This window comes from Clavelina lepadiformis, chromosome 9 (genome assembly GCF_947623445.1).
Source record: "Clavelina lepadiformis chromosome 9, kaClaLepa1.1, whole genome shotgun sequence".
NCBI classification, from domain to species: Eukaryota; Metazoa; Chordata; class Ascidiacea; order Aplousobranchia; family Clavelinidae; genus Clavelina; species Clavelina lepadiformis.
In genome coordinates, this window is record NC_135248.1 from 14,578,741 (window position 1) to 14,591,962 (window position 13,222).

General features: G+C 36.6%; 1 pseudogene; it reads right to left on the bottom strand.

Annotated features, from left to right (window-relative positions):
* Nucleotides 1-4,239: 4,239 nt before the first annotated feature.
* Nucleotides 4,240-6,813, bottom strand: LOC143471420 (uncharacterized; annotated as a pseudogene).
* Nucleotides 6,814-13,222: the final 6,409 nt, after the last annotated feature.

Consider the following 13,222-nt stretch of genomic DNA (forward strand, 5'->3'; position numbering starts at 1 on the left):
GCACTTACCAAACAGTTTATAGGCTGAGTGTACAAAATGTACTGTTGAGAGTAGAGGTACAGTTAGTCCACCTCTATTTAAGTTTGTGAGAAACTCCGAATTAATCCGATGGTCGTCATCATTTTCAGTTTCGATACACAAGATATTAGCTGGATATTTGTGTTCCAAATATCCAGCTAGAAAAATACATTTATGCTTGACACTGTCATTAGATTGCACTAGGTCTTCAGTGTCAGCAATGGTGATGTCAAATTGATCATCATCAATGCAAATGTTAGAGGTGCAAGGCACATCATGAGACTCGCACGGAGTTGACTCATATTTTAAAAGTGCATGGAGATTTTTGGTTTTTGCAGCTGCCTTGATATCTACAATGTCAATATAGAAATTACCTCCACTGCGTTGTCTGGCTTGACCAAAGAACTTTTCAAGGGCCTCATCAGCAAACACACCAGGTAGAACGTAGATGAAGTTGTGCTGAGTCAGTAGCAACTCTGCGGCTTCGATGTTGGCTCTTGTAGACACTACAAATGCTTCTGCAGTTTGATTAGTAAGCTTCTGCGTCCGACCTCGACCACCTGACCATGCACAAGAGGATATAATGTCACAAGTTTCATTAAGTTTCTTGAAACTAGTGCAGTTCTTGGTCCATGGTTGACGACACTCATCACGCATGTTAATACCAGAATATCGATCTTTCACATTCATCATGTGAAACCAATCAGTGATGAGTTTGACAAAAATGATGGTGCCCTCGTTAATGCCAAGTTTATCCTTTAGAGTTGAAAGAGCAGCAACTGTCTTGTCATTGAAGATCTGGCATACAAAAGGCACGCTTTGTCTCTGCAAAGATTTTGGGTACACAGCTGTGTATGTGATCTTGGTAAGACGGATGCTGTTTTTCCGGTCTTCATTGTACAGTGCTTCTATGTCCTTCCATCGTGCAATATATGTGTTTCCATCTTTTGTGAAAGAAAGTTCCTTATCATGCACCGTTATCCAGTTATTTCTTATATTTTTAAAAGAATGAACGTAGTCAAAAACAAGGAAAGCATAAGAATTTATAGCGTCAATAAAGACTTTACCAGGGCCATGTAATTTACCATAAACTGCAACATTTGTATTGCAATTATCACCTACACAAGAAATTATACTACCACCAGCATTTTTTACCGCTACTAGAGCTTCCAATAGAATTTTCTTGAGTTGATCTGAATTAAGTTTTGCAACAGGGTAAATGCGTAGTATATATCTAGGGCCACCAAAATGGCAGACAACTTCAATCACCAAAGCATGTGTTGCAAGAACTTCGGCATCACCAGAACCATTTTGCGCATAACCAACAACACGACCACCTGAGTACCTAAGTGTTTCTGTGAGCTTTACTTCATCAAAAAGAATGTTGACGAGACACTGCTGAGGTTGAAGCTTTTGGAAAAGTTGCTCTAAGTTTTCATCATGGAAACTACAGGAGAGTAGTTTTTTCAACAGTTCCACTCTCGGTAAAACAATTGAACCGGACTTTCGTACCATTTTATATGCAGCTGGAGAAATGTTATGAAGTTCGGCAGCAAGAATATAAAGATTTTTGTCAAAACGTTGACCTTCTGGAGGAGTGAGCAGTAACTGTAACTGAGCATAAATAAACTGGAAATGAGGCGAATCAGAACAGCTCATGCTATTCAATTCCTCTACAGCACTTTTTAGATAGTCTGTATCTTTGAACTCATACTCAGTAATGCATGACAGAATTTTGTCTAACTGTGACCACTTACTAAGAAGGCTATTCTTTTGCAGACAACCAGCTTTGAAAAAATATGTTTTAGGTATGTCCTTTCCATTTTTCTCAACACATTTAAGATGCAAAAATCCAAATGACGATTGAACGCGTTGAAAATGAAGAAATTGAATAACAGAACGTCCTTTTGCATCAGTTTTAGAAATGTAAATGTCATCACTATCACAAAAAAAAAGATGATCCTTTGAGAAATGCTGCTTGATTTCATTACAAAAAGAAGAAAAGTCAGCTATCTTATCCAGGCCTTCAGTACGGAATCGTTCCTTTTCAGCTCTCGCCTCTGCTGAAGCAGTTCTAGGCCTAGGTCTGGGTGCTGAGGAGACCTGCTTTAAGCATGACTTTAAAACTCCAGGGAAAATGGACGGTGGTTGGCTTGGTCTTTTTCCACCTTTAACTGAAATCCATTTACAGTCAAAATGATTAGCACAAGCATAGATCTGCTTAAGCTGTAGCAAACTAGAACGTTCATTTGGCATGGCATCAATCCAGCGGTTTCGTTCTACTTCATCAGTTGGAAATGATACCACTTTAGAGTACGGTTCCTCCCTGTAATTGCCTCGACAACCATATACATTACATTTCTTAGGCATTGTGTGTTATTAACAGAGACCCCTGAAAAAACTTTGTTCCGATTATGAAATAGAAAAAAAGAAAAGTTGCTTTAAAAAATTACCCTACTCTATCGGCATTGCCATAGCCTATAATTGGTTTCATCGTCACATGTGCTTATTTATCAGCTATTGAAGCAGTTAGAAAGCTTTAAAGTCACATATGCTTGTCTGCATGCCTTATTTTAAATATTTATACAGTTCTTTTCCAAAATTCAAAAGATTCGCGGCACACCTGAGAATCTGTGACGGCGCACTAGTATCTGTGATTGGGACCCAAGTTCCGTAACCCGAGAGTGCGAGTTACTAGTCCTTCTATTTAAGGTGTCTATGGTTCAAGCAATGAATGAAAATTGCTTCAATGCTGTACATACAGTATCTTCACCTTAAATCTTCCTTTTAATCTGAGTGCAATTCCAATACATGTTAAACTACACAAATCAACTTTTTGCATACCCATTCTCTCAGCTTATCTTTAACAACAGGCTGCGTGATCGTGAATATGCATCGTTAATTCCATCCATATTATAAAACCTTATTGAGTCGGGTTTCTTTTTGGATTTTCAGTGGTAGGTGCTTAAGGTGTCACTACACATTTAGCGCATATATCGCAAGTTACTATCTTCTGCTAAAAATCTTTGATGCAACCCCCCACAATATATATATTCCCAGAAAGGTCTTGAAAATCTCTATCTAAAGAACTTTACACTGACTTTGTAAAACCAACATCCAGCTAATTACAGGCATTTCCAAACATTTGTATGTAAAACATTTCCAATCACTCTGCACAAAACAAAGGAATATTTTGTAGAACCAACACCACTTATAGAAAGCCCCAACATTAGGCTATAAATTAATGACATACATTTGCCTAACTCAGTCTAACAAAAAACTTGGCACTTTCGCATTGAATTAGGGTAGATGCGTATGAATTTGGAAACAATTTAGAGTGTTACATCCAAACCACTTATAGAAATTTAAAATCATTACATTAATTTGAAGAATATGACCCATAGAGAATATCTGTGAAATTTGGGACAAATCCCATGACTAGTTTTTGAGTAGAGTTATTTTTAGTGCAGAAAATATTCAATTCGAGAAAATCGCATTTAAAACAAGATAAATACAATACATGTAGTAAGATGCAAAAAAATTTCTTATGAAGCTGTGTATTAGATTCAGCTACCTTTTAACACGTTCCCTGCGTTGTGACCCACCGGTGGGTCGTACAAAAAAAAAACTGTTTTTTTTACGTCCACGGCGATACGACTTATTGTGTCATGCGTAAAATTTTGCTACTAAGTTGTGACCCACCGGTGGTTCTTACGAAAAAAATTACTGTTACTACATTTTTGCCGTTTTTCCTGTTTCAATCTGTATAGTATATAAATTAATGTATAGTAATTCAATATGTATATAAATAGTGAAATTTTTTGTTATTTTATTACATTGAAAAAGAACCTTTGTCGCATAATTTTCAGTGAGAATGTTTCATTTGAAAGCAGGACAAGCACAAATATGGTTTGTTCTCGCAGCCTTCACAATAGGTTGATACTTTTCTAGCCGTTTTCGATGCTTTCTGTGATCCTTCGTTCAAAGAATTCATTTCATAACAACCCAAGCACCTTTATCGGCTTCGGTTCGTTTCTCTCACCATTAGACAAATGATGTAATCTGATATAAATAGACTGAATACGTCTATTGGCCAAATTTTGCCTTGTAAAGGTTCAGCCTGAATGCACAGAGTTTCTTGACCAGTGAACCCAAAATTCCTCTGCCCAACACTGGTAGCAGTCCAACTATTTTGAAGCGAGGCTAAACCAAAATTACCATCTACCATGCCTGTGGTGGTCGCAACAGTGGATGAAATTTGGCGGGAAATCTCTGGCGGCAACTAGCGGTACAGAAAATTAAAGGGAATCGCAACACAGGAAAACAACGAAAATTCGGGATCGCAGGAAACGTGTTAATAGTTGCCTGGCTGATAATCATCACCACACTGTTTCTTTTTGGCCATTTCAGCTTGATTTTTTTGGCACAATTTTCTTCATAATTTTCTGCTCGCGACAACCTTTCATCATTTTTTGCTTGATAAAGCTTATTGGTGAAAAAGTTGAAGTCTAGTCCCAATGCATTCAATAATTGTTTGTAGTAGATTTTACCACTGTTCCAGGACGAAACTGCCAAATGGGCAGATCTTTTTACAGCTGAGGCTCCAAAAGCACGTTCTTTTGGACATCGTCTTCATACTGTGGCATTGAAGGCCTCGTTTTGATTTTGTGTGAAGCCATCCACACATCTCCTCAAAAGAGATTTATCAGACAGTCTTTGATACACCGATAGCAAATGGGGCAAAAAAGATTGAGGAAGTCTTTTCTTCTTATTTTCTTCATGGTTGTAATTAGAAGTGCCTTCTTTTTGGTCTTTGAGGAAGGGACACCAAGTTGAGTCACAATAGCTATGCTGTAAATTTGGATTTGGATTGAAAACCGAATGATGGAGATTTGCGATGATTCTTTGTTGCATGTTTTCAACACTTTTTTCAATTTCAGTTTGTATTTTTGATTTTGTGGTATTATCCATTATAGCTTTTCTGTAAAAAGATGCCATGGCCTCAATTTTCTTCCTGGTCAATCCTCCTCTGCCACCCTTCACCTCCTTGTTGCTCTTGACCAAAGTACGCAGTCCAGCATGCATTCTTTTATGGACATGATTGACACAGTCTTTCTTTTCAATAGCTGTGACACTTTCATAAGGTATTAGCTCATTTAGAGCTGAAATTGTTTTATTGTCTCCATCGGACAAGACAGTTGTACTCGGTCCATCGCAATTCTTTTCATAAAAACCACTTTCGCTGTGTTCTCTCTTCCACTGATCATCTGCATTTACATTTCTGGAGCAAATGGAGCAGTCTTTGCAAAGGACCTCCACATCCAATACTTCTCCAGTATCAACTGACATGACAGCAACAACACCATCCTAAAAAATGTACTTTTTGGTTAAATTTAGTCAAAAACTCTTTACTTCTAATTACTACTTATTAGTTATTACTTCTAATCATTACTTTAACTAAGTAATGAATTTAGGATGTATTTTACTTGTTCAGTTAAAACAAAAACTAGAATAGCTACAGCAAGTCGATCTTTTATGACGTTGCACAGATTTGTAAGGAACGAAAAAAAACAACATTTATGATTTGAAAAAAAAAATGCTATTGTGATAGTAAGTATCTTAACAAAACGTTAACTTTTGTAGATAAAGGTGATATGATTCCTACACACAATATGAAAAGTCTTTTGAGTTTACAGCAGGACCCATGTTAATCAATTTACGTCGTGCAGTTTTTGCATTCTGTAAGCTTCCAGTCTCCGTTACCACACACTCAGCAAGTTAACCTGCTGCAGTGACTGCAAACAGTAACTGTATTATTTTTGCAACCTTGTCCCGCACATTTCCTTCGTTTTCCAGATGGTCTTTTCTGTGCTGGGTTCACTTCTTTCTGGACCACTTACTTCCGCTTCACCACGTAAACATCCTTCAACCCCTCAAAAAACTTGAGTATGAAGCTTCGTCGGCTGATGTTGCTACCCGAACCTTTTCTGTACAGAATCCAGGAATTTAGCGCTGCTATGTCAAGTAGGTTTGTCCAAACAGCCAAAGGCCATCGTCTACTTGCTGCATGGGCTGTGTATTTTCTTGCCATTTGGTCGAAAAGGTCCACGCCTACCTTGTTTTGGTTGTAGAATTGTATAGCAGTAGGTAGGGATGCACAATACAGAATACCTAGGTATTCTAGAATACTTAATTTTGAATCCAGAATTTCGAATCTATTCTGAAATTACGAGGCAATTTTTTCTAGGCAATTTTTTCCAAAGAATAACGAACAAAAAGCAAAAATATTTGTACATTATTTTGAATTGTATTAGTATCACATCACAAACAGTATAACATATGCTAAATCAAGCATCATACGATTCATATTCAAGCATAGAGCCGTGTAGTTCTTGCCACCTGCACTACCAACAGTCTTAATATCATACTTTTCGGAGGTAACACATTTACACATCGAATCATAGAATTAATCAAGAAGCTGCTTGTTGCAATGTAGGATATTCAGTGCTTGTAAGTGACTTTCGGTAAGTCGAGATCTCAGGACGGTTGCAGTTAAACCTGCGCTGGAGAAGCACCTTTCTGATGCTGCAGATGATGCTGACAGCAAAAGGTATTTCTGGCAAATGTTGTACAACATAGGGAATTCTTTTTTTTAAGTTCCAATACTCCAACACGTCTGTTTTATTGGAGTTCTCTTTTAGGTAGGCTGAAACCTCATTAGTCATTAGTTACAATAGTGTCAATGTCAGCTCCCTCATCATCTGCATCTTCTTGGTTGCTTTGTTGCATCTCCATTCCTAAATTAAACAAATTTTCCATCATGGAAACAGAACTGGTGGTGCTGTCGCCAACAGGAATGGGATTATGGGGTGGTCTATCACTGCTATGGTTGTGTCAGAAATCATTTCTGATTTTAAATGCAGGCGAACCCTTGTTGCATGATGAGGTTTAAAATACTTTTCTTTGTATGCTGGGTGAAGCCATGTTGCCATATCAAATAAAGATGGAAATGGAACATCATGAGATGCAACAGCAAAGTCAAATCTGCATTCTATAGAAGATTTAATATTTTGTCTAAATGCAGAAATATGCACACTAGCACTGCTTGTAGAGAAGGAGCTTGAGTAGTTACTCGACAGCCCTTTAATTAATGGTATAATGGCTGCAGTTGTCACATATTTATCTCCTTCAATAAAGTCACTGGCCACCTTTAGAGGTAACAATTCTTCCACGAGTCCTTGGACAGTTGTAATTCCTACTGGTGTTGTCCCTACTTCCTACTGTTGTTATTTGCGCTTGCAGAGAGACTGCCTTTAATACCGCTGATATTTAAGAACACATGCTTTTTCTTGAAGTGCTTCAACAGACTGCCAGTACTGTTGCAATATGATAAAATTGCCTTGCAATGGCGACAAACCACGCTATTCTTTTCATCTGGCTTATAAAATGTTCCCACACGCTGGAACTTTTTTTTCGCCCACGACCAGTCGACATGACGCAGTGATAATTAATAGATTACCTTATTCCTCTTCACTTACGTACAGTCTACTGCTTAATTGTTTTAGAATCTCATGCGCATGGTTGGTGAGTGAATCAATGCGCGCGCGACTGCACTGTACAGCACACGTAATGAATCATTCGCCCGCACACACATGCAGCGCGTGCACACTTCAGCTTTTTCGTTGGCTTCATTGTTTTGCGTTACGGATGATTAAACACGGGAACGTACTGCGTGTCTGCAGTTCTGATAACTGCGTGAACCCTATGAAGGAAGAAAGTAGGTGCTTGGAACAAACAGTGTATGAAGAAAAAAGGTGGCGCGCAAGACGGAAAATATCAACTATACATTTGTTTAACGTCGCACACTGTTCATTTAACAGATTTAATTTCGAATCCTGATCTCCGAAAATAAACTGCAAATAAGATTCGAATACATTGAGATTCGAATCTCTAAGATTCGATATTCTGTATTGTGCACCCATAGCAGTAGGTTTCTTTTTTTCTGTTGCATCAGTGCTTGGGCTGTTGTGCATTGTCGATAAAAGTTTAACATTTTTCTGTTGTTTTCACTGGAAATTCACAAGCATGCAGTTTTCGGTAAATTGTAAAGAACTTGCAAACTTGTAAATTGTGAAAACTTTTCTTCCTCTCCTATTGTTATCTCTTTTAAAAGTCCTTTGCTGTTGGGTCGAACCGTTCCTATAATTTCATATTTCTTTGGCTTAGCAAACCAGCAAAATGAACACTAGTAAAAAAGTTATCTGTTGTGATGTTGCCATTTCTATCCAAGTTGCTTGTAAGTCTTATCACAACATCTTCGGCAAGAGGTCTGCCATTTCGCTGATCTTTTTCCAGAGCGCCGAGGTACGGCAAGATATTACAAACATATTTGGAGCTCACCTCAGCTAGTACCCAAAACTTCACCCCAAATTAGTCCGGTATGTTTGGCATAAAAACAATGAAAGGACGTTCTTCATCGGAAACAACTGCCCATCCACTGTTAAACTCCAATCCGGCCTGTAGCTTCGTAAGCAATTAGAGACCAATGCTTCCATAGGCTCACGAATGTGTATAAATTTATCGGTTAACAGTCTCTGACTTAAGCAATCTTTGTTATCAAATCTAATATATCTTTTTACTTCTACAAAGTCAGCTCTTGACATAGTTTCCCTGAAGATAGGAGGGCCGTACTTTTCACTCCACAAAAAGTCGACAGAATGGCTTTAACCGTAAATCCCCATTGCGTACTGTAAGGAAATGTAGGCTTCCAGCTTTTCCATTGGTAAAAGGAAGTTGGGCTCATGTTAGGTAGGTTCTCTTATTGTATGTGTTTTTATGGGGATTAAAATAGAGTTGCCAACAAACAATTTCCAGCAATCGTAAGGGCTACTAGAAGCTCTGTAGCAAACACGGACAAAGTATGTGTATGACCTCATACATAGGCGCCAAAGCTTACAAAATGTTGGTTTTAAAAGTTAATAGGTGGGAATTCCCCGTGTCAAGGATTGTTGTAAAAACACATAATAAAATAACATATCCTTCTAATCAACGTTATTTGTGACAACAGCCATGCTGCAAGTTTTACGGCAAAAAATTAACAACATTCTTATACGCACTATTCATTCATTGTCTATTATTTAATTATTATTCATTTTTTAATTTATTCGCATCATCTTTAGTTTCGCTATTCTCTTTTTGCATCTGTCGTCCCAAGGTAATTTTTGGTCATTATGTTTGTCTGTACAGGGGTAACTTCCGTAACACCAGAGACGAGAAAACACTTCCAACAAAAGCATATATAACCTTTTCACTCGAACTGTATTCATTTGAAACATACACACACACACATGACATTCAAAACAAGAGTAACGAAAAGAACATAATAAAATGCACTGGGAAGTTAAAATAATATCACTTGGAAAAAGTATTCTGGCGAAAGGGACTGCGACCAATCCATTCATTGATTATAGAATTTAAGTCAAGTTTGTCTGCTCTTTTCTTTAACATGTTTAAAATGCAAACGTGATTAAGCCGTTTCTGAGACATGGTCGTACGCAAATAAGTTTTCAGGCGACGTAAAGTACTGAAAGATCGTTCTGCTTCACAGGCGGTACATAGCAATGACAGATAAATTCGGAGCAAGGTCAGAACATTTGGAAATAAATTTTTATAGCATGCATCGGTCTTAAAAAACTCACAAAAGTCATTCACAGAAACTAGCCCGAGATATGGAGTAAAATAAGTCTCTATGCAGTATTTTGAGCAAATTCTCGTATCTGGAATTCTCCCACCAAATAAATACTTTTCACAAAAGCAGCCAAAAAGCCTTAATTTTAAACCAACACTGACATGAACTTGACCTAGACTCAGCAAACACCATTACAAATTGACGTCACTTGCTCGCTGAACTGAAAAAATTGACATCACTGAACGAAGCATATGATCGATGGGTTTTATTTTCTAGCACTAAGCACCTAACAAAGTTATCCTGATTGACAATACTTCTTTTACAATGATCGGTTTAATATAAACAAATATGCCTCAGTAGCAATGCAGTTTAATGTTTAAGTTTACGTGCGATGGCCGAACGTCCTTTGTATGATCAGCCTCAAGCCTTTTTTTCACTTAAACTAGACCAAAAACTGTTTTGTATTTATAATCGACTCGCAACAATATCAGCACAGTTAAAAGTGTGTACATGAAATCATTGTGAATCAATGCACACAGAAAATAGTGCGGCATTTATTCATGCATAATTATTTTCTGGAAACCCAGTAAACCATTTTTTTGCAAAGCAGTAATTATTCCACTCCCACATATAATCCACGTAAGTAATTGCTTTTTAAACCGTCTAATGGAAAAATGTTGTTTTTCAACTGTAAATAGTATGTCTTCAGTTTTTGCAGGGACAAGAAAAATAACATACGGCATGTACCATAATTACAGCATGCTTTGGTTGTTTGTTGATGTCGTGTTGTTGAAATGACAGTGTGTCAGATTTCAGTAAATGGCATATCTTGCTGTTTGCTGACTTCTTTTAAAGGAATTTGATGTGCTATTAACAAGTACAAGTTACTATAACACACAATGGTCAACTTATGTTAAAAACTCCTGTTTTTAACTTTACATTCCAACATTATCAAAGCTAATAGAATTAGGTGAGATTTGTAAGGAAGTAAAATACGCAAATGCCCAAATTAAAAAACAAAAAACTGAGAAAAAAGATCATAGACTTAGTAGCAGCATCAAAAGCTTCAAGTTTTGTGCATAACCCTGGTTTAAAACTTAGAAGTTTGGTGGACATTGTATGAAATGTAAAATAAAATATCCTAAAAATGCGTGATTTTAAAAAGTTAACATGTAAAAAAGCAAGAAAACTAAAACACAAGTTGCTATAATGCACTTTTGAAGTGGAACACAGATGTATGATTTCTATGTGTATTTGTGAAAATATTCTTACTTGCTGTTTGTGTTATTTTCTTCTTTACTGAAACCTCTTTTTCTTGAAAACATTTTCTTTAATGTTTTAAAATTATTTCTTTAGGATTTTCTTCTATTTTATCGTATGTCTGCAGGAATTCATCTTGTGAGTTTTCAGATTCAGCATTTTTATTACTGTTTGTAACAGCTCTGCTGTTTCTGATAATTTATTTTCAATTTGTGTGATCTTTTTACTTTCCAAGTTCTGCAACTCCCAAGCTTGATACATTGAAGGGTGGATTGTGTTTTCTCTACTTCTTTAGTATTTAGCATTAGCTAAGCTATTAAGTTAAGTGACCACTCGCGGCAATAGGTAAATGCCACACTTTTAAAATATTTGGTCCTAAACAACTTGGTATAAAGACTCAGACCCATTTGATGCACTCCTTGCTGTTTGGAAGATGCAATCTGCCACGATCATCAATGCTCCCGCTTTCCTTGTGAAACAGATGCTGTTGACTCTATTATTTCCACACCTTTACTGCTATCTACTCTTTTACGGTGTTATAACATTTCTCGGACTAAGAATATTGCCACACAAAGGAAATTCCGGGCTTCCAATGATTTTATTGTTGCCTCTTCACCGCCTTGATTATTGTACGATTTGAAACAGATTTCAAGCTCCCATTCACTTCATTACATTTACTGCAAAGTGCAAATAAAAATGATGGCGGGCTGCCGTTGGCCTTATTATTGCCACACTTTCACTTTAAAACAAAGATCGTGGGCTTATTGCCACACTTTCACTTTAAAACAAAGATCGTGGGCTTATTGCCACACTTTCACTTTAAAACAAAGATCGTGGGCTTATTATTGCCACACTTCAAATCAGAGGATCGCGGGCTTACTATTGCCACTTTTTCACTTCAAATCAGAGGATCGCGGGCTTACTATTGCCACTTTTTCACTTCAAATCAGAGGATCGCGGGCTTATTATTGCAACTCCTCACCTTCAAATCGAAGAGGATCACGGCTTACTATTGCCACTTTTTTACTTCAAAACAAAGAAGATTTTTGACTTGACTTTATTGTTGCCATATTTCTGCTGTGGTTTTGTTCACTGTGAAACAGATACCAGGCTGTCATTGCCTTTGTTGTTGGCAAATTTTTGCGATAAGATGTACTGCCATTGGCTTCATTATTACCCAGAATTTTACCGTACAACGGACTGGACTGTCATTGTTTTTTGTTGTTGTGCTGATATTGTATTTCTATCTTTTCTCTTTTGTCAACCAAATTAACCAGAATATGATAATATAGTGTATTTTTCTGAGTAGCTGTAAATGTTAATTGTGTTAAGTTGTGACAGAGTGTTGTTGAAAAAAAAAAAGAAAAAAGGAAATCAAAAAAATGAAAATATGTAAAAATGAAAAAGTGAAAACTAAAGATAATAAAAAAAAAGATATCAAAACAAGAAAAGAAAAAAAAAACAAAAGAAAAAAAATGTGTCATTACTCATTACTAAGTTCATTGTGATCATCATTTTAAAGCAAGTGTTCAAAATGGTTTGTTCTTGAGTAACGTTTTCTGTGTTCCACTTTGTTTAGGCATAAATTTTCACTTTTGTGCCCAAGCTGTTGCATTATTTATTGTTTTGTTTTTCACATCTATTTAGCAAGTTTTAAAATGTTAATACAAAAATGGTTAAAAAATTAAAGTAAGTAATCAAAATTAAAAGTAAATCATTTACTGCGATCTTAATTATTCAAGAGAATGCGAAATACAAAACTCCATTGCGTTAGGTTAAAGTAGAACCTTTAACTAATTCTGTTTATTTTAAAATGCAAAAACCAGTTTACAGTTAATGACACCCTGATAACATTTATTTTTAATGAGACTCAATAGGCAAGCTAATGGTTTGTGAATGTATAATTGCAGAACTAAAGTTCATGTGAAAGGGAAACATGTTGTGATGCATGATCATTGCTGCAACATAGAACAAGCCAAATCATTCTGTAATTGCTGTGCCAGGTTTAGTCAAGACCAGAATAAGACAGTAAACTGCGAAATATTTTTTTATATAACGAATATAACGCCAGTACAACCGAATTATGGCTTAGGATAGCCATCATTCAATCATGACTTGTTGACAAGTGACCAAAACGCTTGACGTCAAATTAAAAGATTGTTTTACGAACATGTAATGTATCACCATGAGTCATCTCGCTTATGCTCACACACGTCGAGCATATAAAGTAGTGTAGCGGCCGTTGGTTTTCTGTTT